At 40.4% G+C, this 26,244-nt stretch overlaps 1 protein-coding gene across 2 annotated transcripts in view; it reads left to right on the forward strand.

Annotated features, from left to right (window-relative positions):
- Positions 1–26,244, forward strand: part of Chrm3 (cholinergic receptor muscarinic 3) — a 455,176-nt gene that overhangs the window by 123,960 nt on the left and 304,972 nt on the right. The gene's annotated exons all lie outside the window — the stretch shown is intronic.

Consider the following 26,244-nt stretch of genomic DNA (forward strand, 5'->3'; position numbering starts at 1 on the left):
CCTAGATCCATCCATTTGCCTGCAAATTTCAAGATGTCGTTATTTTTTCTTCTGTGTAGTACTCCATTGTGTAACTGTACCACATTTTCCTTATCCATTCTTTAGCTGAGAGGCATTTAGGTTGTTTCTGGGTTCTGGCTAAGATAAATAATGCTGCTATGAATGATCCCAGAGAACCTAGACAACAATGAAGACCCTAAGAGAGACATACATGAATCTAATCTACATGGGGAGTAGAAAAAGACAAGATCTCCTGAGCAAATTGGGAGCATGGGGACCATGGGAAAGAAGGGGAGGGGAGAGACAGGAAGGGGAGCAGAGAAAAAATGTAGAGTTCAATAAAATCAATAAAAAAGGATCATCCTCAATTTCATAGCCGGTTCTAGCACAGCCTAAATGAACCTCCTGAGAGTAGAACTGAAAAGCTCTGTGTGCCCTGAAAGGTATATGGGAGGCTGAAGTGGGAGCTGTCAATTGTTTCTGCTCCTTTGCTAGCTGAGTTCTGTGTGAAAGCTCCCTAACCCAGTACCTGTCGTGACTGCACAAGTGGTGTGTCAATCAAACTCCTGTTCTTCCTTGCAAGCTCAGTTTGCATGCTGTGTCGTCTGTGGAAATTGCCTTAGTCTTCCTCTTATAGCTGACTCTTCCCTCCCATGTTTCCATCTCTGTGATGTGTCCATGTCTCTCTTGTAGACCAGGTTCCATTATTTTGCAGTGATTGATACACAAATCTATATGTCGGTTTATTGAAGAAAGTCTCTGTCTTAATTATTCTTGTTTCCCAATGTCTTTCAATGTGCACGTATTGATTAAATCCTTGATGCCAGTGAACACTCTATGACCTGAGATTGAACAGAAAATAACAATGTTTGTTATGGTTCAAATATTTCTAGCAAAGTCTTTAATATGTATATTATCTTAAAGATATTATCTAGGTAGCTCTAAACAGTTATAACCAGGAAAATGATAAAAAGCCACCTTCAACATACTCCATGTTTATATCCTGTCAACTAATTTTAGCCAAAGATTTTAAGTGCCTTAAAAATGTTTAAGTCATCTTGGCTTGGTGGTTTATACCTATAATCCTGTAACCTGAGAAGCAAAGACAAGAGGATGAGTTCATGGGCATCCTCAACTATATAGCCAGTTCCAGGTCAGCCTGGATGTCATGAGACCCATCTCAAAAACTCACAAGAAGGGAGGCTGACAGCGATGACTTAGCAGTTATGAGAACAAGCTGCTCCCCCTGAGAATCCAAATTCAGTTCCAGCATCCATATCTCAGAGGCTCACAAGACCCTGTACTTCTATCTCTAGAGGGGCAGATGCCCTCTTCTGGCCTCCATGGGTACCTGCATTCCCATGCACATGCTCCACATAGGCACATACGCATGATTAAAATAAAATGGTTTTAAAAAAAAATCAAAAGAAAGGTAAAAGCTACTCTACTACCTTCTCATCTTATCAGTAAGCATATTATTTTGGGGATCAGTCTCTCAGCAGCCATATAGTTTCCAACTTGGCATTAGCTTGGGATAGAATGATTACTTCTATACGAATTTCTAGGAAAATACTTTTAAAGGTTTATTCTATCATAAAAAATTACTGTATTTGTTGTAATTACTTTTGCCCAACATTACCAAACTGAGATCATCATGAAGTATTATGAGTCATTTAATTTATATGTAAACGCATGTGTATCTAAGTGTAGGTATGTGCACCATGTGTGTACCGTGCCCATGCAGATGAGAAGGTACTAATATCCTGGACAGAAATTACAAATGGGTGTGAGCCATCATGTGGGTGCTGAGAACTGAGTCCAGGTCCTCTCAAGAGCTATATGTACTCTTAATTGCTGAGCATTCTTTATAGCTCCCCATAAAATATGAATACACATATGAAAGCAGCTATATTTGTGCATATAAACATTCATATGCTAGAGAGAAAGCATGCATGTGCTTTATATAAATACTTAAAATACATATTTCATATGTCCAAGAAAAAAATCATATTAATCTGATTTTGTAAGAGTAGACAATGTATGTTAGGGATTTTTAAACATCTGTACATGCTTGAGCTATTTATTTTAAAATAGAGTGAGATATAACAGAACTAAAACAGAAAGGACCCGACATCAATGAATAAGAAAGTAAACACCACATAGAGAAGGACTTAAAGTTGTTCAATGCACATTATCAAATTGTACCATTCTACAGTTTTGACAAGAAAGCCCACTAATCCCATTAACATGATGCTTTTCCTTTAAATGTTGGGTATAGGAGGGGGCATGCATGGATCATGGTGCACCTGTGAAGTTCAAGGGACATTTGGGTATCCATTCACTCCAAAAGGTTACTGGGGCTTGAACTCAGGTCCTTGGCTTAGTACAGTAAAGGCTTTCATATTGTGAGCCATCCCACCTGCCCTAAAGCGGTCCTTTCGGGCTCAGGAAGGCTCCTGGCATCTGTCACCACAGTGTGTACACCAGTCACACACAGGGAGGCTCCACTGCGCTGAGGGGTTCAAATTATGAAGAAGCAAAAGTTATGTCGAGCATCTGAGCCACCATGCACGGCTATAGATAGGTACGTGAAAGCACTAAGTTAACCCAGACATCTTTCAAGAGAGGAAATTGGCCTGACAGTGTCGCCAGTATTCAGTGTGTGAGCTATTTTAGATTGACATGCATCCAGTGAAAGATGTAATCTTTAAATGAATTATATGTAAAGAATATTCATCTGGTTATGTAAACAGAAATAGAGTGGAGTCATGTAGGCATTGGCACACTGCTGCAGCTTCGCATGTTCATGGAGTTTGAGAGGTATAGCAAGGATAATGCAATAATAAAAGGAACTGCTTTTATTATCCCCAGTGGTGATACTTGGCAAGGCTTGGGGTTGTTTCCTAACAGTATTTTCGGTCTCTATTTAATGTGTTTGAAGTTAAATGTTTTGTTGACTTATTTTTTTTACTATATTTTAACTAAAGGACAGATGTGTATTGAAATTGAATGATGTCCACCATCTACCAAGTTTGTGACGATGCAGTAGGGTGTCTTAGACATTCCGTCATCTGATATCATGTGAAGTACACTGTATAGGTAGCCAGAAAAAAGCATGTACAAAGTAAGGGAACAGAATGTGCATATGTATGTCTGTGCTTGTGGGTGCCTGTATTTCATGTGTGTGCATGCTTGGGCTCATGTGATTGTGTGTGCATCCATGCATAAGGTGTGTGTGTATGACATATGTGTTTATCTGCTAGTCTGTTTGTTTATATGGAAAAGGAAGTATTAATATATGGATTCATTTACAATAATAATATATAAAGATTATTTTTCTTTTTAATCAGTTTGCTTATGTGTGTGTGTGTGTGTGCGTGTGTGTGTGTGTGTGTGCATGATGGAGGCACAGAAGTCATAACACATGTGGAGATCACAGGACAACTTTATAGAGTTGGTTCTCTACTTCCAAGTTTAGTTGGGTTCTGAGAATGAAATTGATATCTTCAGGCTTTACAGCAAGATCTTTTAGCTGCTGAGTTATCTTAGATGGTCCCCTTGGGTTTGTTTGTCTTGTTTGCTATATGGGGTATTACCCCTGCTAGGCTAGTGCTCCACGATGGTAGGGCACACACATGCACACATGCACACACACACACACACACACACCACACGCATGCATGCATGCACACACACACACAAACACATACCAATAAAGCTGATTTGTAATGCTGCATCTCCTTTTTATAAATGAAAGAATCCATGCATGTAACTCTCTTCCGTGTCATTTCATATACAAAACTCGACACTGATACTCACCAACTTCAGATGCTAATCGTATCCAAAGGAGTGTTTCAGCAGGGTTTCCATGTCTTGTTTTTCAACGGGTACATGTGTTTCTGTGAATGCCCTACTCGTCGAATATGTAGCACTGTTGTAGACTCTAAAGAAGAAACCCTCATGACTGTCAGGATCAAATGTACTGACAAGAACTGTTTCGGTGCCTGGAAATGGACAGAAAGCCTTTGGTGAGAAAACCCTGCCACCTTCATAACAAAGGAGAACAAATGGAGCCATTGCTTTGTTGTCTAGTCAAAACTCAGCTCCTGTCTGTGCTGAAGCATGGATTTAATACTGAACTTTTATTACCTGGTCAGAAAACAGGGCGATGCAAGTAGGGACATCGATCTGGACATATTTCTGAATCTGGAGTGTAATTTGGGATGTGTGTTTAAAAGCTTGTGACAAAGCAACGGTTCCCATGTTGGAGAAACAAGGTTTCAGCCCTGTTGCTCAACCAGGCCAGTTTTCTAACAGGAGGCTTAATCAATCACTTTTAGTGATCCTGAGATAACTATCTAATGATGTCTTTATTAAGCTCAGCAAGTCAAGTAAGTGTCATACTGATTCACGAGACTGCAGTGCCATGATTGGCCCATTGATCCCAAGGGAAATGGGAAGCATAACTATGCATGTGCTCGCAAACAATGTCTCCTTGGGGCTGGACAGATGGCTCAGTGGGAAGAGCGCTTGCTGTGCAAGCATAAGGAGCCGAGTTTGGATTCCGGCATCCATTAAAAGCTGAGCATGGCTCCAAGTGTGTCTGTAACTCCAGTGATGGGGGGGGGCAAAAATAGGAGGAGGGCTAGGACTTGCTGACCTCTGACCTCTAACCTTGCTCAGGCTTAATGAGAGACCCTGTCTCAAGGGATTAAAGTGGAGAATGATGGAGCAGGACACCTGGGTTCTCCACTGTCCTCTGAATACTCACAGGTTCATATACCTATACACACATCTGAACATACACTATATCCACACTCACAACCATACACACACACATACATGTACAACAAAGATTTTAAAATACATATGTTCTTGTCTCTCCCTGAAACACAGACTCACGTCTGGAAGCTTGGCTACTTTCTAACTTCTCTGTATATATGATTTCAGTGGCCTTCTCAAATCAAGATTATTTGCCTTTCGTGCTATTGATTTAAAAAAAACCCAATGCTCAATATACAAATAAGCCAGCCCCCCAAAATTTTCTAAAATTAATAGCAATCCACCTGCTAATTTAACATTTTTTAAAAACTCAAATTTCTAGGATATCGACAAATGATGCTGTTAAGTGGCTTTTTGTCTATGGGGTAGTGTAGTGTGGAGATGGAGATGCACAAACTCTCAATGTTAATTCTGCCTTTTCCTCCTGTGCTTCATGGAGGAAGAACATTTTAAATGATTTCCCCCAGAACAAGGATTTAAAAAAAGACATCTGGACTCCCTGCCCAGAGTAACAAGGGCCTGCACAATCCAGCACTCAGAAGAGAACAAAGCTCCATCTCAGGATCTACTTACACTAGCATGTTACTAACTACTAACATGAGCCTGTCAGCATTCATTAGCCAGTCTCCTTTGGGAATATTCCTACAGCTTCCACATAGAGGAGGCATATACTATAACATACAAAAATTAAAATGTTCATGGGGCTGGAGAAATGGCACAGTGGTTCAGAGTGTGTGCTTCTCTTCCAGATGACTGGAATTCTGTTCCCAGAAGCCACTTTGGGTGGCTTACTACTGCATTTAATTCCAGTTCTCAGGGATGCAACACCTTCCTCTGGCCTCCACAAGCACCCACATATATACTCACACACACTAAACAAACAAACAAGCAAGCAAAAAAAGTGACTAAACATGTTACAGAGGATCTCTGATGTCAAGGGCAATGAAATACTAGAAGGGTCGCTGGAATCATATTGAGCACATCATTACAGACTATTGCTGTGATATGACACCCTGCCCTAGACAATTTACAACAGAAAGAGTTTAATTTAGGGTTTATAGTTCTAAAAGGTTGGAAACCATCATGGTAGCAGCGTGGCAGCAGGCAGTGAGGCTTGGCACTGGAGCAGTAACTGAAGACTTAGGTTTTGAGACACAGTCATGACGCAGAGAGAGATACACTAAGAATGGTGTGGGAGTTTGAAGCTTCATAGCCCATCTCCAGTCACAGACCTCCAACAAGGCCACATAACCTAATCCTTTCCAAAGAATTCAACCCACTGGGGACCGAGCATTGAAAGATATGAGCCTCTGGGGACATTTATCATTCATCCACCACACAACGTCTGATGGTTTTACTTTGTGTATATCTCCAATAGCTAAACCCCCTTTGTAATAAAAAAACCTTGGCACATTTCCAGTGGCGTAAGAAGCCATATAATAGGTACTTTCTCAGACCCATAGCCAGCTAAACCTTATGGCCAGGCCTCCACACAACATTTCAACATTTTCATCTCTTTTCTGTCAGTAGGTTGTGGACTAACCAGCCATGTCTTCCGACCTAGAAGACCCTTCCCTTTCTCTTCTGCCTAGATTATGTGTAATCACATTTAACATTCGGACCAAACCGCTTGCCTTGTGACAGAGTTCCGAGTCTCCTGAGTCAGTTCCTTTGTTTATTTACTAAATGTCTAGAAGATAAAATGGAATGATTCACTTTTTACAAGTTTATCCTGCTGTCCTTGGTAACCCTGGATAGACCCCCTCACAGTGTAGGGCTCCTAGAAGATGTTCAATAAGGCAGAATTTTTTAGTTTTTCTATCTAGAAACTTCAAAGTCATCCACGAGTGTTCCTTCACCAACACTACCCTTCTTTCTCCTTATGCTCACTGGAACACTGATATAACTCCTCCATGACTCTTAGTGACTATCTCTCACCACTTTTCATTTAAACTCCTTTCCAGAAGTCTATGGCCTTTATAGCCTGTGAAAATGTCTATTAGCAAATCAATCTATCTCCATTTTCATAGTCTAGTAGAAAGCCATTAATAACCAGTCAAAGCTCTGGATCTTGGTTATAATTATGGAGCTTTGTTCTATTAGATGACGTCCATAGAGTTCCCAAAGGATTTCCCAACAATCCCTTGAAAAATCTTGTTAATAACTGTGATTAATAATGACTCTTGAGTTTCTGCTAAATTTTCCTGTGTGAAAAACAGGCTTCCTAACTGCTTCATTATTAAATCAGAAATGTTTTTGTTGGATGGCAACAATGTACAGCTTAGCAGCTATATCAGAGTTAACCTTGAGATTTCAAAGGCTGTGTTTAGAGTTTTCAAGAAAGGTTAGAGGTAATTTCAGAAGAGTACAATGGTTTTCCTTCAAAAGCAGAAGTTACTGCTGGTTGTGGGAAGATGACCAACCGTTCTTGATTGACTCAATTGTTAAAATATCATTAGAGAATTGGGAGAAGCTACATTCATCAGGGTGACTTTTCCTAAAAAGATTTTTGCAAGGGCAAGAGTGGGTAAAATCATGAAAACCACGCTTGAATCCCTAGTGTCCACATTTGAAGCCAGATGTGGTCACACACTTGCCTGTAGGCTGTAAACCAGGCCTGCAGGTTCTGAGACAGGAGGATTTCTGAGGCTTGCTGGCAGCCGGCCTAGCTCTGGATTCAGTGAGAGACCTTGTCTCAGGGAATAATGTAGAGAGTGATGGAGCAGGACACCCAAAGTCCTCTCTGGCTCTGCCAGTGCAGCATGGAATACACATCTGTACACAGGTATAGACAGCACATTTTCACAGCACACATAAATACACACACAAACACACAACTGTGTTTACAACTTTAGTTAAATAGAGGTTGTAGCAACGTACTAGGGGCTCTTTACTTGTGGTAACTAACTCTGTGGAGGACTAAGTAGACATCAGATGAGGCTATTTGTTGGAAGCTAATTTAAAGTAGAAACAAATAATTGTGAGAAATGAGGAAATCCTGATTTTAAAAAAGAAAAGGTGCTGCAGGATCCCATCAAATCAAAACGCTTGAGTACTTTACTATTCTGGGCCATTCGGCAGCTGGTTGAACCAAAGCATTCCTCTGCAGCGTGAGCACAGTAATAAAGACAGGAAATGGTTCAAACACCGTGCTATGCTTCCTGGAGCCCAGCTCTGCAAAGATAAGAGGGGAAGCTGTGTTTTATGAGCTCAGTTCTTAGCGATCTTTAATATTTCTCACTTTAGGCACTTAGAAGTTATATTAGGATAAAGAAGTACAAATTGAACACAATTGAATAAGGATGCCAGGAAGTGATTCTCTGCCTGTGTTATTCATAGCAGATAAAGGAAATTGAAATCAGAGTTTAAAATTAATTTTGCTAAATAATGACTATTTCAGTTAAATATTGAAATAATAATCCAGAAATGTAATGTAAATAAAATAGGATACAAATCACACTTTATAATAATGCATATGATTGTCCTAAATAAGGAAAGAGTAGAATTGTGTGGACTAGGAGTTGGGAATCTCCAAAATATGTAAGATGTGCAATGGGCAATATTATACAATGTAGAAATATCTATAAAGAAAGTGTTTAATGCAACTGTTTACACGTGAATGAGATTACCTAAATCATATGATGCTAAAAGATGTAAATGTTATCAAAGAAAGATTTACGTCTAATTCTTTAGGAAATACTTGTATTAATTCCTTGAAGATGTCTCACGTGTGGCATTGATGATTTGCAGCAGCTAACTCTCTTCCTAACTCCCCCAGATTCACCCAGACCTCTCTACTCTCCTCACCTTCATGTCTTCTGTTTAGTCTTTAAAAACTACTCCAAAACATGTGGCTCCTGGTGGATAACCACCCTCTAGTGCCAATGGGTGGCCCCACACCTGTAGTGACATTTTGTTTGTGTTTTAACAAATAAAACTTGCCTGAAGATCAGAGAAGCAGGGTTGCCAGTCACTAAGGAGTTCTTTTATCTCTTCCATCAAACTTCAGACTGCACTGAGCTCCTGTCTCCTTCTGCCTTATATTCCTGTCTCCACCTCCCTAGTGCTGAGGTTAAAGGTGTGTGATCTCAAGTGCTGGGATCACCTTTGTGTGAGCTCTGTTTCCCTTTAAGACAGATTCAGACTTGTGAAGCCCAGAGTGGCCTTGAACTAGCAAAAATCCCTTTGCCTCTGTCTTCTGAGTCCTGGCATTAAAGGTGTGTGCCACCACCTGCCTGGCCTCTAGTGGATTAGCTGTACACTCTGATTTTCAGGCAAGCTTTATTTGTTAAAACATAAACAAAATATCCCTACATATACCCAGAAATATGCAAGCAGGAAAAATTGAGTTTCTGGATTATTTGAAATTATTTTTTTATTCCATTTAAAGTTTCAGCTACATATTTAATACAGTCTTCTAGTATCAGAGTTATTAGCAGCACTATATATCCTAACCACTGCAATTTATTATATGTTTCTAGACAGTAAAAATGCACTTTGAACAAAAGCATTTAGCTTTATATTTCTCCAGTGCTGTTAAGGAGATATAGCTATACACACACACACACACACACACACACACACGAGAGGGGGGGGCAGGCACATAAACGCACACAAGCACATACCTACAAAAATTTTGCTAAAGGGTGTACTTCCATTCACATAAGCATCTCCTTAACTATTGCAATTTGAATTTCAAGGAAAAAATAAAATAGTGTGTATTTTATTTTCTGTTGTAACTGAAAAGGTTTCCATAAAATTGGTGTCTGCAAATGGTGGAAATGTATTCTGTTTGTGGTTCTGAAGGACAGAATTTCCCAATTATGCCGTCAATATGGCTGTGCTGGAGACTACAGGAGAAAACCACTTACTCGTCTCTTCCAGTTCCTGGGGCTGACAGCTCCATCAGACTGAAGGGTGCATCATTTTAATCTATGCCACCATAGATACATCCTCTGTGGAAGTCCCTGGTAGAACATGTGATTCAGCCTTACGAACTCACCGGAGTAAGAGGATAGTCTTCACATCTGAACACCCTTAGTGAAAGCCCCTTCACACATGATCTTTATCCAAATTAGGCAGCATTTCCTGGTGCCAAGGGATTTGTACCTCGGAGATGTGCAAATCGTTGGAGCCATTGCTCATTTCAGTCTGTGCTGTGATCTGTAGTATCTTGTTCTCAAACAACTGTAAATCTAGTGCATTTTATGGAATATGTTGGAATGTGGGTGTTAGCTAGAGGTAGATAAAAACCAATCAAAAAAGCCAAACTATGGTAGAACCAGACAGAAGGAATTTGGGGTTAAAAAAAAAAAGTACAGCCCCAGCCCAGATTACTTTTCAGACAAATCCTTTATTTAATACCAGCTTCTGAGGTTGTATAAAGTGTCGTTGCTTATGCTAATCAAAAATTGTGGAAGTAAGAAAACACAAAGCATTTTGGTAATACCAAATTTGATAGAAATGTATCTTTTAAGAGTTCTTAACATTTTGTCAAATGCTCCTGCAACATTGTTGAAATTTGAGTGGACTCTTTACTTTTAAACGTTTTGCAAGTCCAAGGTTGGGAGAGTAACTCTGTTTTTCTCTGGCAATATTTTCTGTGCATTAAGATAGCTGACTAACTGGGGAAATTATTAACAAGGACAGATAACATCCTTGATCTGGTTTTGCTTTGGAGTACTTCCGACTGACTCGATGATATGTGCGTGCTAAACCACCATGTAGCCCAAACACTGTGTTCATCCCAAGCGTCTTTAATCTTGATTCTGAAGCATCCTTAGTAGAGAGGATCAACCAAGATACAGATATTGATGGGGGCCTGAATGTATGTCACTGAGTCTGTTACTATGTCAGTGAGTTTAAATACATTTCCATCGTCCAGCAAAAACACCATTGACAGTGGAATGCACTGCCCTAGCAGTTTATTAGGACTCCAGGGCATCTTAGCCCCTCAGCTGGCAGCAGTGTACATACTAATGGAAGACAAGCCCTAGCTATTCAAACACATTCCATCTTTTGTATGGAGTTACTGCTCTTAGAGACCTCATTTTGGTTTCTTTTTATTCAAGTTCTTAGGTGCATGCACATTTTGCTTTCAAGAATCACTTCTGTTGAGGTTATTTACTTATTGATTTATTTATCTATTTTTCTAAACCCCTGTCCCACACAGGGGTATGCTAATACCCCATGAGTCATGAAGCATTTTTCTACCAACAGAAGTATGAAGGGAAATTTGAAGAGGGAACTCGAGTTTTATATTCATGAGAAATGTTTGCAGTTTGACACTGAGTTTTAGTTCTTCCAGATACACAGGTTTCTAGAACTTGAGGTCCAGTGGCAAAGTAATGGCCTCAATATGATGCCTGGCAAAGTATTACTTTTTTCTCGTTACAAACGGTTCCCTTCATTGTTTACAACTACACGGCATGTGTCCAGTGCCGGTAATAAACTCATAAATTTAATGATAAACTCAGAAAATTAAATGGTAAACTAAATGATAAACTCATAAAACCTCTACGGAATTTATAAAGTAAGCATGTAACTAAATAGACTGAATTGGCAGCCTGGCTCCAGAATGGCTGAAAGAGCATGCTCTGAGGAAATTGTTATTATTTTTAAATAACTGCACCAATTCACCAGAGATGTCATGAACTATTTTAAGAATATGAAAGTATTAACCCTTTGCTAAAATTGTATGATTGTCCTCAAAACTAGCGTGACTGAACTATTTGAGCTTTCTGTAGCTTATTTGAAGTGAGTCAGGCGACTCCCAACATTTGCTTCTCAGCGGGGTAACTAGAACCGTGGCACTAACTGTACCACGAGGAACAACCATCTGAGCCTTGGATTCACTGGCACCTAGAAGATTAAGCAACAGAATCACAGACAGCCCCAACCATACCTACTAGAGGAAACGATGAGTAGACAAGGTAAGAACACATGCAACATCACAAAGAGCAACACGACACCAGTAAAACCTAAAGACCCTACAACAGCAAGACTTGAACAACCAAATATAGATGAGGCAGACGAAAATGACCTAAAAAATAACTTCAGGAAAACGTTTGAAACTCTTAAAGAGGAAATGAGAAATTCACTCAAAGAAATGGAGGAAAAGACAAACAAAAAAATTGGAAGACATCAGCAAATCCCTTAAGGAAAAATCAAGGAAAAGCAGTTAAACATATGAAAGAAGCTTTTTCATTTTAAAAAGCATCCAGAGGAGAAAAAAAAAAAGGATGAAGACAAGCTGGGTTCACTTCCCAGCACTGACATGGCCGTTCATAACTGGCCTGAACTCCAGTTCCAGGAAATCTGATGCCATTTTCTGTACTCTGGATACCTGCAAACACATGATACACACACGATACACACCACACACACATACACACACACAATACACCACACACACACACACACGCACACATACACGCACACACACACACACACACACACACACACTTCCACACTTCCATTGCTGGCATTTAAGGATAACCCTGAATTAGGTTTGCTTGATTCTACCTCTCTTTGCACCTGCTGGTGGGTTCTTGATATGGTTCCCTGGAAGTGTGTTCATGTTCCCATCAGGGATCTGTTCCTGCACCCACGCTCTCTGCTCTCTGTTACCCTCCATCTGAGACGGTCTCCTCTAACTGACCTGTAGGTAGCCCCTCAGCCAGGGATAAGCCTCTCACCATTTTCCAGGAACCAGAGGAAACCGAGGAAATATGAGCTGTGAATGTCTCTAATCCTAGTGTGCTGCACAGCCAAGTTCTTCTTATCTGTGACCCTGTACCCCAGCCTGGTGTGGAAAGTCAGCTTTCAGCATCCTAAATAGGGCAGAAACTTGGTTTGTTGTAAGTGCCATTGTCTTTTCTCAACCTGTTCTTCCATCTCATGGACGGTGCAGAAATATTCGAATGCACTCCTCTTTACCTTGGCTTCCTCTCTTCCATTCTTGTTTCTTGGCCTCCTTTTCTCCTGTCACTCATTCCGCAAGAAGGCACCTTTCCCTAGATCTTATACTTCTCTGGATGCAACCCTGATAATTTATCCCCAAGGAAAGACCGAGGCAAGGTTTCTCCTTGCCAGAAAACACTGAGCACTGAATGCCCTGCCTACTTAGTGCTTAATAAAGAAGTAAACGATACTGACTGAGAAGTGCCAAGTTGTTGCTAACAGAAACTCACTGGATCTAAACATCTCCTAATGTAAAGACAATCAGAAATTTTTTCCCTCTGTTTCTTGCCGTTAGGTTGGAAAGGAAAGTTTACATTGGAAAATAATTAATGATGAAAAAGTAGAATGTATTGGATTGATATACACAAGCATACTTAATATGCAAAAATAATAGTCCTACCACCAATTAACTATATGATAGTAAAGATCCTGCTTATCTAACTCTCTCTAAAATGTGGGTTTAAAATCATGCCCCATGCTGGGAACATAGCTAAGTGGTATATCCTTGCCTAGAATGTATGAAGTTCTAACTTCACTTTCCAGCACACACTCACAGAAGTAAGGACTTCAAAGGACTGCTTTTAAGAGCCTGAACACATTTTACGGGATTGTAATGATGAAATACAGTCTCAAAATCATTGAAGACTAGATATTCTGATGACATTGTTCTGACACTGGGCGACTTGTTTCACAAACTAGCTAATTCATCATAGAAATGACAATTCCAAAGGCAGGTAAGGAAAACTGTTTCCTGCAAATGAGGGGGACAAAAAAAAAACAAGGTTTATTTTGAGGACTGGGTTGGTGACTCAGGAGTTAAGAGCACTTGCTGCTCTTGCAGAGGATCTGAGTTCAGTTCCTAGCACCCAAGCCAGGCAGTTCACAACCACCTGTAACTCCAGTTCCCAGGCATCTAATAACCTCTTCTGGTCTCTGCAGACACCAGCACATAAACACACACACACACACACACACACACACACACACACACACAAACATGGAAAATATTTTTTAATTGGCTACTCGCTCCCTTCTCATAAAACCAAACACAGTATTCATAATTTGGCGTTTAAAAAAATACAAGAAAGAGATTGAAGAAGTAGCTCAGCTGAGAAAGAGCATAAGGACCTGACTTTGATTCCCCAGAACCCTCATAAAAATAATCAAAGTTTTTAAAAGAGAAAAGCAGATACAATACTTGTAGTCACAGCACTGGGCAAGTAGAGACAGACAGATCCCTGGAGCTCAATAGTCAGCCAGCCTCGTCTACTTGGGAAGTTCCAGGCCAATGAGAGACCTTGTCTCAGGAAAACAAAACATGAAAAATTGGACTGCTCAAACAACACTGGGGGATGATATCTGCCCTGTACATTCTTACACGCCTACCATAGAGTAGAACATGTACAAACACACACACAGACACAGAGCAACATATCAAGGTCAAGAAGACAATTCTAGAAGGACGAGGTCAGGTGTGCCTGTTTTTCCTGGAGGAGACGGCAAGCAGAGCTATGACAGATTTGGAAAATCTCTTTCTTTTGTATTGTGTGTTTGTTACCAACAATGGCACAGTGTTTTGTGAACTGAACTCCAATCTATTCTGGTGCCTGTGGCTCAGTTGTGTTTGTTTGCAGCTGAGCATATGGTTGATGCTTCAAATAGTTGACAGTTGAAGGTGCTTTTCAAATACAACCGATCGCGAGGTACAGGGTGTTCCCTGAATTCACAGTTTGCCTGGGCATGTAAGGTAAGTTAACGTTTAAGTAAACTGCTGAGTGAGGGGAGTGACTTAAAGGTCACTAGAGTGGGCAGGACAAATTTATTCGAAGGTCTGGAACTCTACCTTTGAGGTTGAGTAGAGATGTGCCCATTCTGTTCTCTGACCTGGAAAAATCAGGTAAACAGAATGAATGTGAAGTCAGCTGATCTTACACCTTGTGTAATAATGGAGAATGCTGGTCAATCTAGGGATATAAGGAGAAGAGCAGGAGCTGGTTTAAATAGGTGGATTTGCATGAAAGTCTGCAGAGGACACTTATTACCAGAGCCTTTGGGGTCAGAGCCTGGGTCTTCTCTCAGCCACCCTCCTCCTATAGCCAATTAAGAGGACAAGTAGTAGTAAAAATCAGAAGAAAGGAGGTTTATTCCATGTGGTCACAATGAAAAGAGATGGGGGGAAAGTCCATATCCTACGGATCCTGATGTGTCTTTCACAGAAGACATGAAGTTTATATTTAGAGGCAAGAGATATGCATAAATATGTAATCCTGGTTATGATGCAGTCCTGCCCATCACTGACCCATGCTTGCCTCAGCTCCCATCTCTAATGAAAGGCAGTTGGCAAGTTACCAGAACGGAGTGAAATCTCTTCCTAGGAAGCAAGCTCCTTCCCAAGCCGGTACCAGGCTTCAGTGTTTTCTTTCACATGGTGTGAGATTCTTGGGTAAATTACAATTTCTTGTGGACCATTGTTTTAATAGTCTGCTGGCCACAAGAAATGCACAAATTTCTCTTTAGAATATTTTCAGTCTTGTCGGGTTGGTGTAAGGGGTAGTCCACCAGATACAGTTTATAGCCAATTGAAAGTCCTTATTCCAGCTAGCTGGGACCACATCCAGGTATTCGGGGATGTAGGTGTGGGCATGAGTGTCTTGAACATGGGGATTATGAAGGCAGAAAGCATGTCCTGGCATCTTACTTAGCAGCTTTAGGGGGTGGGGCTTTGCAGAAGCAAGCAGTTTAACAGAAGCCAAGATAAGCAGTTAGCTGTATGAGGTTCTGCACAAACAGACTAAGTGAGATAAGTTAGCTAGGATATCCTGACCTGGGTTCCTAGAATAGAGTTGGATAATTTTCCATGGAATTCTCCATCAAGGAGTTCCAGTTCTAGTAAAACTGAAATGGCCTCAGAAACAATCCGAGATGGAAGAATCTTTGCATTGTCTTGTCCTATCACATTGGTTACAAATTTAGGATCACCGTGCCTGGTCTCATTCCCCACTAAGCACCTGATAGCAATATCTGATGAGATTAGGTAGTTTGGGGGTAAGACAACCTTCTCTTGGTAAACTGAAACTGCCCAGGGAACCAATATGAAATAAGGACAGTAAGGAAATACCAGGTGAAACAATAGCCAGGGCCCAAGATCTCTCCATTAAGCACTAACCCCCATCCCTGCACGACACCTTCTCAGGAGCTCTGGGGACCTTACAAAGAAATAATAGCAGCCAGCCAAAGCACAGCTGCCATGTGAGCAAATGGAAGAGGACTGCAAACACTTCTTAGAAATAAGGACAGAGGTCTCAGATTGAAAAGGTCCACTGAGTTGGCAGGATGGCTCTGTGTGTAAAAAGAAAAACTGAATTCATGTTCCCAGCATTCATGTAAAAAGCTGGGTGTGTTTAGAGTTACAGCAATGGGGGCAGAGACAGGGGGACTCTTTGTCCAGGGTGGAGCAGTGTTCAAAGTGCACATAGGATGCTGGCGGGTGGGTCAGGAAAGTGTAGCCCTCAGCTGTTTCTAGGTTCTAGGGACTTCTCTGGAGCCCCTTCAAAAGGACACCCGTAAAACTCTGCTCTGAACCTCTCTCGTTCTATCTACAGATTCTGTTCCCTGTCCTTTGTTGTTTTCTGTTGCCAATGGCAGTGCAGTCAGTCCATCAGAAATGTCCCTAGATGTCTAGCTTCAGACAGAAGCCACCAGAGCGCCACTTCTATTCTCTTATTAGTGACCTTTGCACTTACGTGTAAATGTAGGTAGGCAAGTGATTGGTAACTTACTCTCTCTTTCCATTTTGAGCAGTCCTCTCTGTACTGGTCTAAGGACTGGTATGGGACTGGCATCTTTAGCTTCTACCACTGAGTTATGAAATTGTCGTGTCCCAGATGCTGTGTTAAGTAATTTACATACATCTAAATAGCCTGAGCAAGCATCCAATTGTAAAGTTACAGCACTCCTCGTTTTAACTCAGATGAGCACTCCTCATTTTAATTCAGATGGGACCTAAAGCTGTGTTTTTTAAGCCATCTTCACACCAAGATCATGTGCAAGCCCTAAGCCAGAACTCACACATGTGCAGGGGAGCCTAGATGCTGGTACCCAGAAGATACATCTCTCACAGGTCTTTGCTCCCCATGGTGTTTACACAGGGATGAATGGAAAACCCTCAAGCCGCTGTGAGAAAATAGAGAAGAGATTGCAGCGTGAAAGATTTCACAGCTCAGTCCTTTTCTCCAGGCTTTCAGGGGATGACAGATACTATTTTCTGCCTGAAACAGAGCAGCTTGAATCATGATTTTCAGGCTGGATGTCAGTTAGTTTTAGTCTGAGGTATGGTGTCGATGAAGGTCATGTTGAAGGGAGTTTTCTAATTCAGTACAAATTGGCATTAAAATAAAATGCATGTTTTCCAACCAGTATCAACCAATACTTAAGAACCATCAGGAAGGAGCAAATTAATATTTTTTCAGTGCAATTTTAACTCATCTTCCTCTAGTCATAGCTTCTGCTTTCATTATGTTCTTATAATATCCCATCCTCGGTTCTGGGGATGACTGTTGCTTTTGTATGTCCTTTTGACAGAATAATTTCCCCCTCATCAAAATAATTCAATAGATAGTGACAGTGGGTGCCTGAGTCTGGATGACTGCGGTCCTAAATGCCTGTGATGCACGTAAGTCCATTGTGGTTATTTTTATTCCACAGAAAGCTATGACCGTGTTATTAAAATATCCACAAAGCAAAGCAAAAACAAACTTTTTCCCCTGCAGCCCTCACTTCTTTGCACTTATTTATACATCTCTTAGAATTTAGTCTTTATTTTTTTTATTTGTGGTGTGGTTTTTAACTTTTAAAAAACATTGTTAACTTATAGTCAATATTCAAAATAATGAGTTTCATTATGATATTTTTCCTAGAAGCACGGGATGTTCTTTGACCATATTCACTCACTAATATCATATTCTGGTTATAGTCTTTCATGTCATATATATAATCTCCCATGCGTTCATAGATGGATGGATGATAGATAGATAGATAGATAGATAGATAGATAGATAGATTTGTAAATACATATTCTAGTTTTCACTTTTCCACATAAGAAAGAAAATATGACATTTGTCTTTCTGAGTCTGGCTTATTTTGGCTTATTTCACTTACTTTGATGATCTCCAGTTCCGGGAATGACATAATTTGTGTTTCCTTGCAGCTGGCTAAAATTCCATGTATATCCTTACACACTGTGTGTATAAGTAACATTTTCTTATCTGACTATACCAGTCCCACAGTTTACCTGAAGGAACCTAAGCCAGCACAGAGAGCTTATTCACTGTAGACAAGTCAAGGCATCAGTTGAGGAACCTGCCAACAAACAGACAGCTTGATTTTTGGTACTCTCTCTGAAATACTCTCACTGTCTGCTTCACCTGGCTCAGCGGCCTCCATTCCCTCAAGCTCCCAGGTGTGCCTGGACATTTCTAACCTTCACTTTCTTTTGGACACCCATTGCCCAGATGGCCCACATAGTCTCTTCCATTCCACCTTCCCTCTGGTGACACAACTGTCTTCTTTTCCTTGCTACTACTGGATACCAAATTCTTTTCTTTTTTTTTTCCTTTTTTAATTAATAATTTCAATACAACCTTTTCTCAATTTACATAGCTATCCCCGTTCTTATCCCCTCCCCTAATCCCACTTCCCCCACCTTCCCCACACCCCACTTCCCCATCCACTCCTCAGAAAGAGTAAGTCTTCCCAACCTTGGTCCCACTGCCAGTGGCCCCCACAGACTGCCCAAGTCTCACAACTGTCTCCCACATTCAGTGGGCCTAACGCAGGTTCAGAGTCAGAGGTCTAGAGTCAGTGAGCTCTCGCTAGCTCAGGTCAGCTGTTTCTTTGGGTATCGTCATCATGGTCGTAACCTCTTTGTGCATTTAATCGCCCCTCCCTCTCTTGGGCTTGTCTCACGTAGCTTGGCCCAGTGCTTTGCTGTGGATCTCTGTATCTGTTTACATCAGTTGCTGGTTGAAGGTTCTGTGATGACAATTAAGATAGTCATCAATCTGATTACAGGGCAAGGCCAATATAGGCATCCTCTCTACTGTTGCTTAGAGTCTTAACTGGGGTCATCCTTGAGGATTCCTGGGAAATTCCCTAGTGCTTTGTTTCTTGATAAACCATTAATGACTCCCTAAATCAAGATATCTTTTTTCCTTTCCTCTCCTTCACTGTCCTTTCCCCTTCTTGAGCATCCCATTCCCTTATGTTCTTTTCCTCCCCTTCTTCTCCCCTCCTCTTCCCCATCCTCCCTCCCCCCCCCAACTTTCTCAAAAGGTCTTGCCTGTTTTCCCTTGCCAGATTTCCTCCTTGTATGCCTCTCTTAGGGTTCTCCTTGTAAATAGCTTCTCTGGGATCATGGACTATAAGCTGCTTACTTTTTGCTTTTCATCTAATATCCACTTAGGAGTGAGTACATACTGTGTTTGTCTATCTGGGTCTGGGTTACCTCACTCAGAATAGTTTTTTCCTACTTCCATCCATTTGCGTGCAAATTTCAAGATGTCATTGCTTTTTACCGCAGAATAGTATTCCATTATATAAATGTACCACATTTCCTTTACCATTCTTCAGTTGAAGGACATCTAGGTTGATTCACAGTTCTGGCTATTACGAATAATGCTGCTATGAACACAGTTAAGCAAATGACCTTGGGGTATGAGTGTACATTCTTTGGGTATATGCCCAAGAATGGTATTGCTGGGTCCTGAGGTAGATTGAGTCCCAATTTTCTGAGAAATGCCATGCTTATTCCCAAAGTGGCTGTGCAAGTTTGCACTCCCATCAGCAATGGAGGAGTGTTCCCCTTGTTCCACATCCTCTCCAGCATAAACTGTCATTGGTGTTTTTGATCTTATCCATTCTTATCGATGTAAGATGGTATCTCAGAGGTGTTTTTATTTGCATTTCCCTAATGACTAAAGATGTTGAGCAATTCATTAAGTGTCTTTTGGCCATTTGCAATTCTTCTTTTGAGAATTCTCTGTTTAGATCTGTACCCAATTTTTTGATAGAATTATTTGGTAATTTGATGTACAGTTTTTTTGAATTCTTTATATATTTTGGAGATCAGTCCTTTGTCCGATGTGGGGTTAGTGAAGATCTTTTCCCATTCAAAACAAGACTGCCATTTTGTCTTAGTGACTGTGTCCTTTGCCTTACAGAAGCTTTTCAGTTTCCGAAGGTCTCATTTATTAATTGCTGCTCTCAGTGTCTGTGCTGCTGGTGTTATATTTAGGAAGTGCTCTCTTCTGCCTATATGTTCAAGGCTACTTCCCACTTTTTCATCAATGAGTTTCAGTATGGCTGTATTTTTGAGGTCTTTGATCCAACCAAATTCTTCTCATTCGGAAATGACACTATCCCTTCCCTGCCTAAAATCCCTCTGTCTTTCTAGTGTAAGAACAATTAGTAGTCCAGTTTGGTTCACAGGTTAGACGATGATGCTGAAAATAGTTTTTTTGCAAGAACAGCTTCTCTACAAAAAGTTATTGCTATTGAGTTAACACTGATACATTGTGGGACCAACACTTTGACATTGATCTGGCAACTCCTAGGGAATCCCCTACCCAAACTACTTACTAAAGTCCCAGAAAGACTTTTTTCAAGATTATAGTTATTAAGCAATAATAAACTTTATTTCATATACACAGCCTATATAAAAAATAATGCATAGTTTCCTAAAAAAAAAAAAACTGACACCCAGGATAGTCACAGGCTAAAATTTTTGTGTGCATTGTTCTCCCATTCATAGGTATGCTGACCCAAGTCTCTGTTAGCAGCTGTATCCAGGTACCAGGGAAAATCTCTTCATTCTTTTCTCATCCTTTTCTTTTTAAATGTCATCACTTTTACTCAGGGCACTTCTGAGAATATTATACCTATAATGATCTCATCCCTTTTAAATTATTTTTTCTGAACATAAATCTTTCTTTTAACCTACCCCCATGCCAGCTTTACCTTTCTGGGATATCTTTTCTCAGAATTTTCTAGCAAGCCTTACAAAGGTTGTTAGTTTGTTACCTGTAGAAATTGGATCAGGTCTGTTACCTTCTGGCCTTGATACAGTTTCATCTAAAAGTAACCTTCCCTATGTTATACAGACAGCAAGGGTTAGTCTCCTGCTTAGAACTTGGAAACAGCAGGTTTTAGATTTATAGCTAGGCTACCTGTTTCTTTATATGAAAATATTTTCTAGAGAAAAGATAGCCATAAGCAGTTCACAACTTTTTAGAGCATCCAAAGCCCTTAAGTTGAAAGAGAAATACTGGGAAACTCTTTAATTATGTTTACTACACTTCTGTAAGGGGTGAGATTCCAAAGGCTTTTCTTCTGATCCTCCCCTATTAATTATTTTCTACTTCCTCCCTTTTCCCATCTCTTTATTTTCTGAGCCTATCACTTATAGTATCATGTGTGCCTTTCAATTTTTAAAATGATAAATGCTATATTTGTTCAAATTTATTTTAACTAGTCTAATGAGGCCAAATTGGAACATGGGGATGACATCCCATGACCATTAGTCCCTGCTCCACCACCTCCTTAAAGAATCATTTGTGTACATTCTTACCACTGCTAACAGCATGATGGAGGCTTCAGAGAACCAAGTAGTTACTGATTTTGCACTGGTACCCATTCTTGTTACCAATTGTGGCATGAATGATTCTGAACTGAATGCAATGTCCTAGAAGTTTTTTCTTTTATTAAAATTGGACTTTTCATACCATATATTTGAATAAAGTTTTCCCTCCCCCAATTCCTCCAAGATCCCCAACCTCCCCTCCCATCTGAGTCCACTCCCTTTCAGAACTCAGAATGAAAAAAGGTATCTAAAGAATAATAATAAGATAAAAGGAAACAAACAATCCAACTAGGACAAAGCAAACACAAAAGAGCCAAAGAAAAAAGTGTAAAAAACATGTATAGCTGCAGAGACACACACACACGTTTGCACACACAGAAATCCCATAAAAATAGAAAAAAATAAAATATACACAATATATGTAAAACAAACATATGCAAAGGATCTATAAGGTGAACAAAAACTTGCAAATTAAAAGTAAATAGAATAATTTAAAATAAATAAATATATACCCTGACTAAACATTCTGAGACAAAAATTTTTCAAGCATGCCATTGAGTTCATCTTGTGTTGACCATGGCTCAGCTGTTAAGAGCAGTGCCTGCTCTTCCAAAGGTCCTGACTTCAATTCCCAGCAACCACATGATGGCTCACAACCATCTGTAATGAGAGCTGGTGCCCTCTTAAGGATGAGACCTAGTCAGTTGTCCTCATCAACTTAGACTAAGAAATGCAATATGGACAAATTCAACAGAACCGCCATATATGGGCCACCCGTGCATGCTTCAGCATTGCCGGAGCATAAATTTCATTCATTCATCTACTGCTGGGCATGGGGCCTGTCCTTAAGACATGATTTGTCAATGACATTAGAAAATTTGAAGACAAATGGATGGAACTAGAAAAACAAATCTTCTGAGTGAGGTAACACTGACCCAGAAAGACAAACATGGTATTTACTCTCTCATAAGTGGATATTAGCTGTAAGGAAAGGAGAGCCATGCACAATCCACAGATCCAGAGAGGCTGGGTAACCCGGAGGGTCCAAGGGAGAGGTATGGTTCTCCCTGGGAAGGGGAAAAAGAAAAGATCTCCTGGATGGCCTGGCAGTGGGCGAAGATGAGAACTGGAAGGATTGGATTAGGGGGTGGGTGAGGGAAAGAGTCCTGCAGGAGTTGACTGGAAGGAGGGACATTTGGGGGTCAGGGAGAAGCCTGATGTAAAGCAAGAGTTACAAATTGTCTTTATTATGGGAGGAAAAAGGAAATGGGGAATCAAAGGGAAACACAGATTCACAGAATATAGGACAAGATGGAAGTCGCCATGTCCTGCTGCTCTGCCCCAGGGAGACGTGAGCTTGTGCTCCAACCTCCCATGACGACGAGAAAGGCTCCTCCTCTCCTTTAGAATAGATCACATCCACACACAGAAGCCACACCCTAAGGCTGGTACCCAAAACACTATTGATGGAAATGAATTCCCACAACACTGATGCAAGGGAAATCCTACAAATCTACGAGAATGACCCCATCTCAGACTCCTAACTAGAGTGGATAGGTAGCCACTATCCCCTGGCCATCTCCTGTGATCAGATTGATGACTACCCCAGTTTTAATCAGAGAGTCTTTATCCAATTCTACTGTTCTGCTAAAGGAACATTCTGCTATACTCTTAGATATTCTTGTAAGCCTTCCCTCTTATCATATTTTTGCATAAATTGTCATTTCAAATAATGCCAAACTATCAGTTATCTTAAAGTCAATTTGCAGCCCCTTCATGTTCCTTGTCAATAGTGTGTCATCAGGTTCTGCTCCCAGATCTCGGAGTCTTCGTGAGAGTTACTACACTTCTAGCAAAGTATCACTCAAGAAAGAGATGAGATTTGTCAATGTGAAGTCAATAATAGCTAAGAAGGAATAGTATGGCGTTGTTACCAAGAGCGTTAGTATTCTGGGAAGCAGAGTACTAATGGCTTTATTTTAAACATCTACGGACCAAGGAAACACGATATTTTAAAATAAGGTATAGGATCGTGAGAGTTCTGGAGTCATATCACAAAGGTGGTTGTCTCTACAGAAAGTCTGTTAGGACTTTCACTCAATGCAATGATTTACAGTTCTATCTATAGTTACAATATAATAAATACATTTGTGAATGGTATCTTGTGCCTTTACAGCTGATTTTCAAAAAAATATTTTGTGATTTTAAATATTATATTTTGATATTTAATATTTTATATATTCTTACTTTTTACACTCTCCAGGAATACCTGCTACATTTAAGGAGCACCATATTTATTGTGAATATGTATTTACATATTTATTTATTTCAGTGGTTTTACATGACCAAAACAATTACTATACTTTATTGTTCCTATTTTGCTCTGTATAACCAAATTATCAGTAATAATAATAATAATAATAATAATAATAATAATAATAATAATTACCCTGTATTGTCAAAAGGAAACTCCTAAAGAAGTTCTCTAACTATCATATTGGACCAGACAATGTACATACGTGTGTGTGTGTCCTATTATATAACTCCTTTGACAGTGAGATTTGCATAATGTGCAAAGTACAATGTGCTTAATTTAAAAGTTAATTGCAGGCCCGGTATGGTGACACACATCTTTAGCCCTAGCACTCAGGATGCTGGAATTCACTGGAAGCGACTCTTGTAGTGTGTGATGTCTGCATTCATGGAACTGGAATCTAGACTCCCCCTTGGCTGCTCTCTGCTTCGCTTAGAATCTCATTCTTCTTAAAAAGGAGGCAGGAGAAGTTAGAATGTCTCGTTTTTTTTTTTTTTTTTTTTTTTTTTCATTCTACAGCATAACGCCGTAGTTCAGAATCATTAGTGTGGGTTTTCTTGTTCCTAAAAGATACTCTCTTTTGACAAATTAATTCATTTTGGTACTTGACAATTTCATAGAGGTCTGTGGAGGGGGAAGCAATCAAAGCGCTTGAAATCCTCTTGTTCCTAATGCTCACTTGATAAGCATGCCAATTTGTAGTTTACACCTTTGCAACTACAGTCAGTTCTTAATCACAGCTACCGCTTATGCACTCACACCGTCCTCGCTGTGGAGTGAGCATTGCTCTGGGCAAGAGAACTAATTATAAATGAGTCCACACAAAATCCCCATGAAGTAGGCACCATCTGCACATTGCTAAGAGGTAGCTGTCATGGTCACTAATGTACAGAGAAGGAAATAAAGTCACTGAGAAACCAAGCACTTTGAGCCTGGGAGACAATGACTTGAGTTCAGACACTTAAAGTGGAGCAGATATGGCAGCTAACTGTAACCCCAGCACTTGGGACCAAAAGACAGGAATTCACAGGGTAAGCTGACCAGCTAGATAGCCAGAGTTTGTGAGCTCCAGGTTCCCCGAGAGACCGTGCCTCAGTATTTAACACGGAGAGTCAAGAAAGACACCTGCGTCTACCAGCAGGCTTCCCCATAAGAATGCACCTATGTGTACATTTGTCCTCCTCCTTCTTGTTCCCACAGATATATAAGTGTGTGTACATATACACACAATTTTAAAATGCTGGGTATTTTTTTTCCTTTTTGAAGAAAGGAAGCACTTTATCTGGGGTCCTGCTGCCCAAAGATATCTGAGTTGAAATTTGAACTTAAGAAGTCTGACTCCTCTGTTCCTAAGCCCTGAGTCTGATGCTTCTTTTCCTTTTCATTAGCGGATCGCATGCCCACGTCTTAGGGCTAGCTGAGAGTAAAATGCACAGCTGTGCAGATTCCATTAGGTACCACCATGCCCTCTGTTATGAAGAGTTTGAAACTATAGACATCACATTACTTTCCCATCATTCCAGAAGACACTAAGAGCCAGTGAACACTATGGGAAAACACACACACATATTCACATGCACACAAGGACACACTTCATCTCCTTTGATGAAGCAGGGGAGATACCATTATCTAATAAGAAAGGAAACTGAACTTCCTCCCTGCTGCTCATGCTTTTCAGCTATTTATATCATCTTCTGGTTCAGCCAAGAGTCTAAGCAACTGTTTATGCCTTGCTGGAAAGATCAGTTATTCTCACTCAACAAAAACGAAAGAGAGAGAGAGAAAGAAATAGCCGTTGTGTGATTGGCTGTGGTCATCTAGCATTTATTAAGACTAAGGGAACAATCGACTATTCTAATCTGACCTGTAGAGCATGTCTGGGCATGTCGTTCGGAGTCACTCCCATTTGCTGTTCTTATGTGATTTTTAATATGCTACTTTATAACATACATATGTGTGCTCATCAATCTATAAATATTGTGTATATGTAAATGGCACATTTAGTACACCGGTTGTTAAGAAATTGCAAGGTCCTAGTGATTTTAATAATCAGGTTTCAGAGCCTGTGCTCCTAACTCATTTCCCCAATAGTACATCTCGCATCAGCTGCAGTCAGTGCATTCATTGTGTCTCAGGCATCTGACACCCCCAAGAGTGGTCTGTGGATCCTATAAGGAGTGCTTCAGAGTGTTCCAGAGCTGGCCCTTTACACAGACATCCAAATACTCAAGATGTTCAGACCTGGAAATGCTCCAGAGTTGTGTGTTGTCATTTTTCCCATTCTGAAAAAGAGGAAGTTACTTGGTATCCAGCCAAAGGATGGTTTATATGCTCAACCATGAGAATGGAGCTGAGGATTTCAATGTTGCCTTGGGAAAGCTCCAAGATGTCCTTGCCCAATGTAACCTCCCCCAGGCTTGTCGTGTGTCAGAAAGGGAAAAGATGAGCTGAATGAAGCAGTGTGTTCCCCAGTCCTTTTCAAGACACTCTTAAATGTTCATTTCGGTTTGGATTTCTGCATCGAAATATAGACTGTGAACCATGTAATATC

This window comes from Microtus oregoni, unplaced genomic scaffold (genome assembly GCF_018167655.1).
Source record: "Microtus oregoni isolate MIOR12 unplaced genomic scaffold, Mior012 000035F_ref0000213, whole genome shotgun sequence".
Lineage (NCBI taxonomy): Eukaryota > Metazoa > Chordata > Mammalia > Rodentia > Cricetidae > Microtus > Microtus oregoni.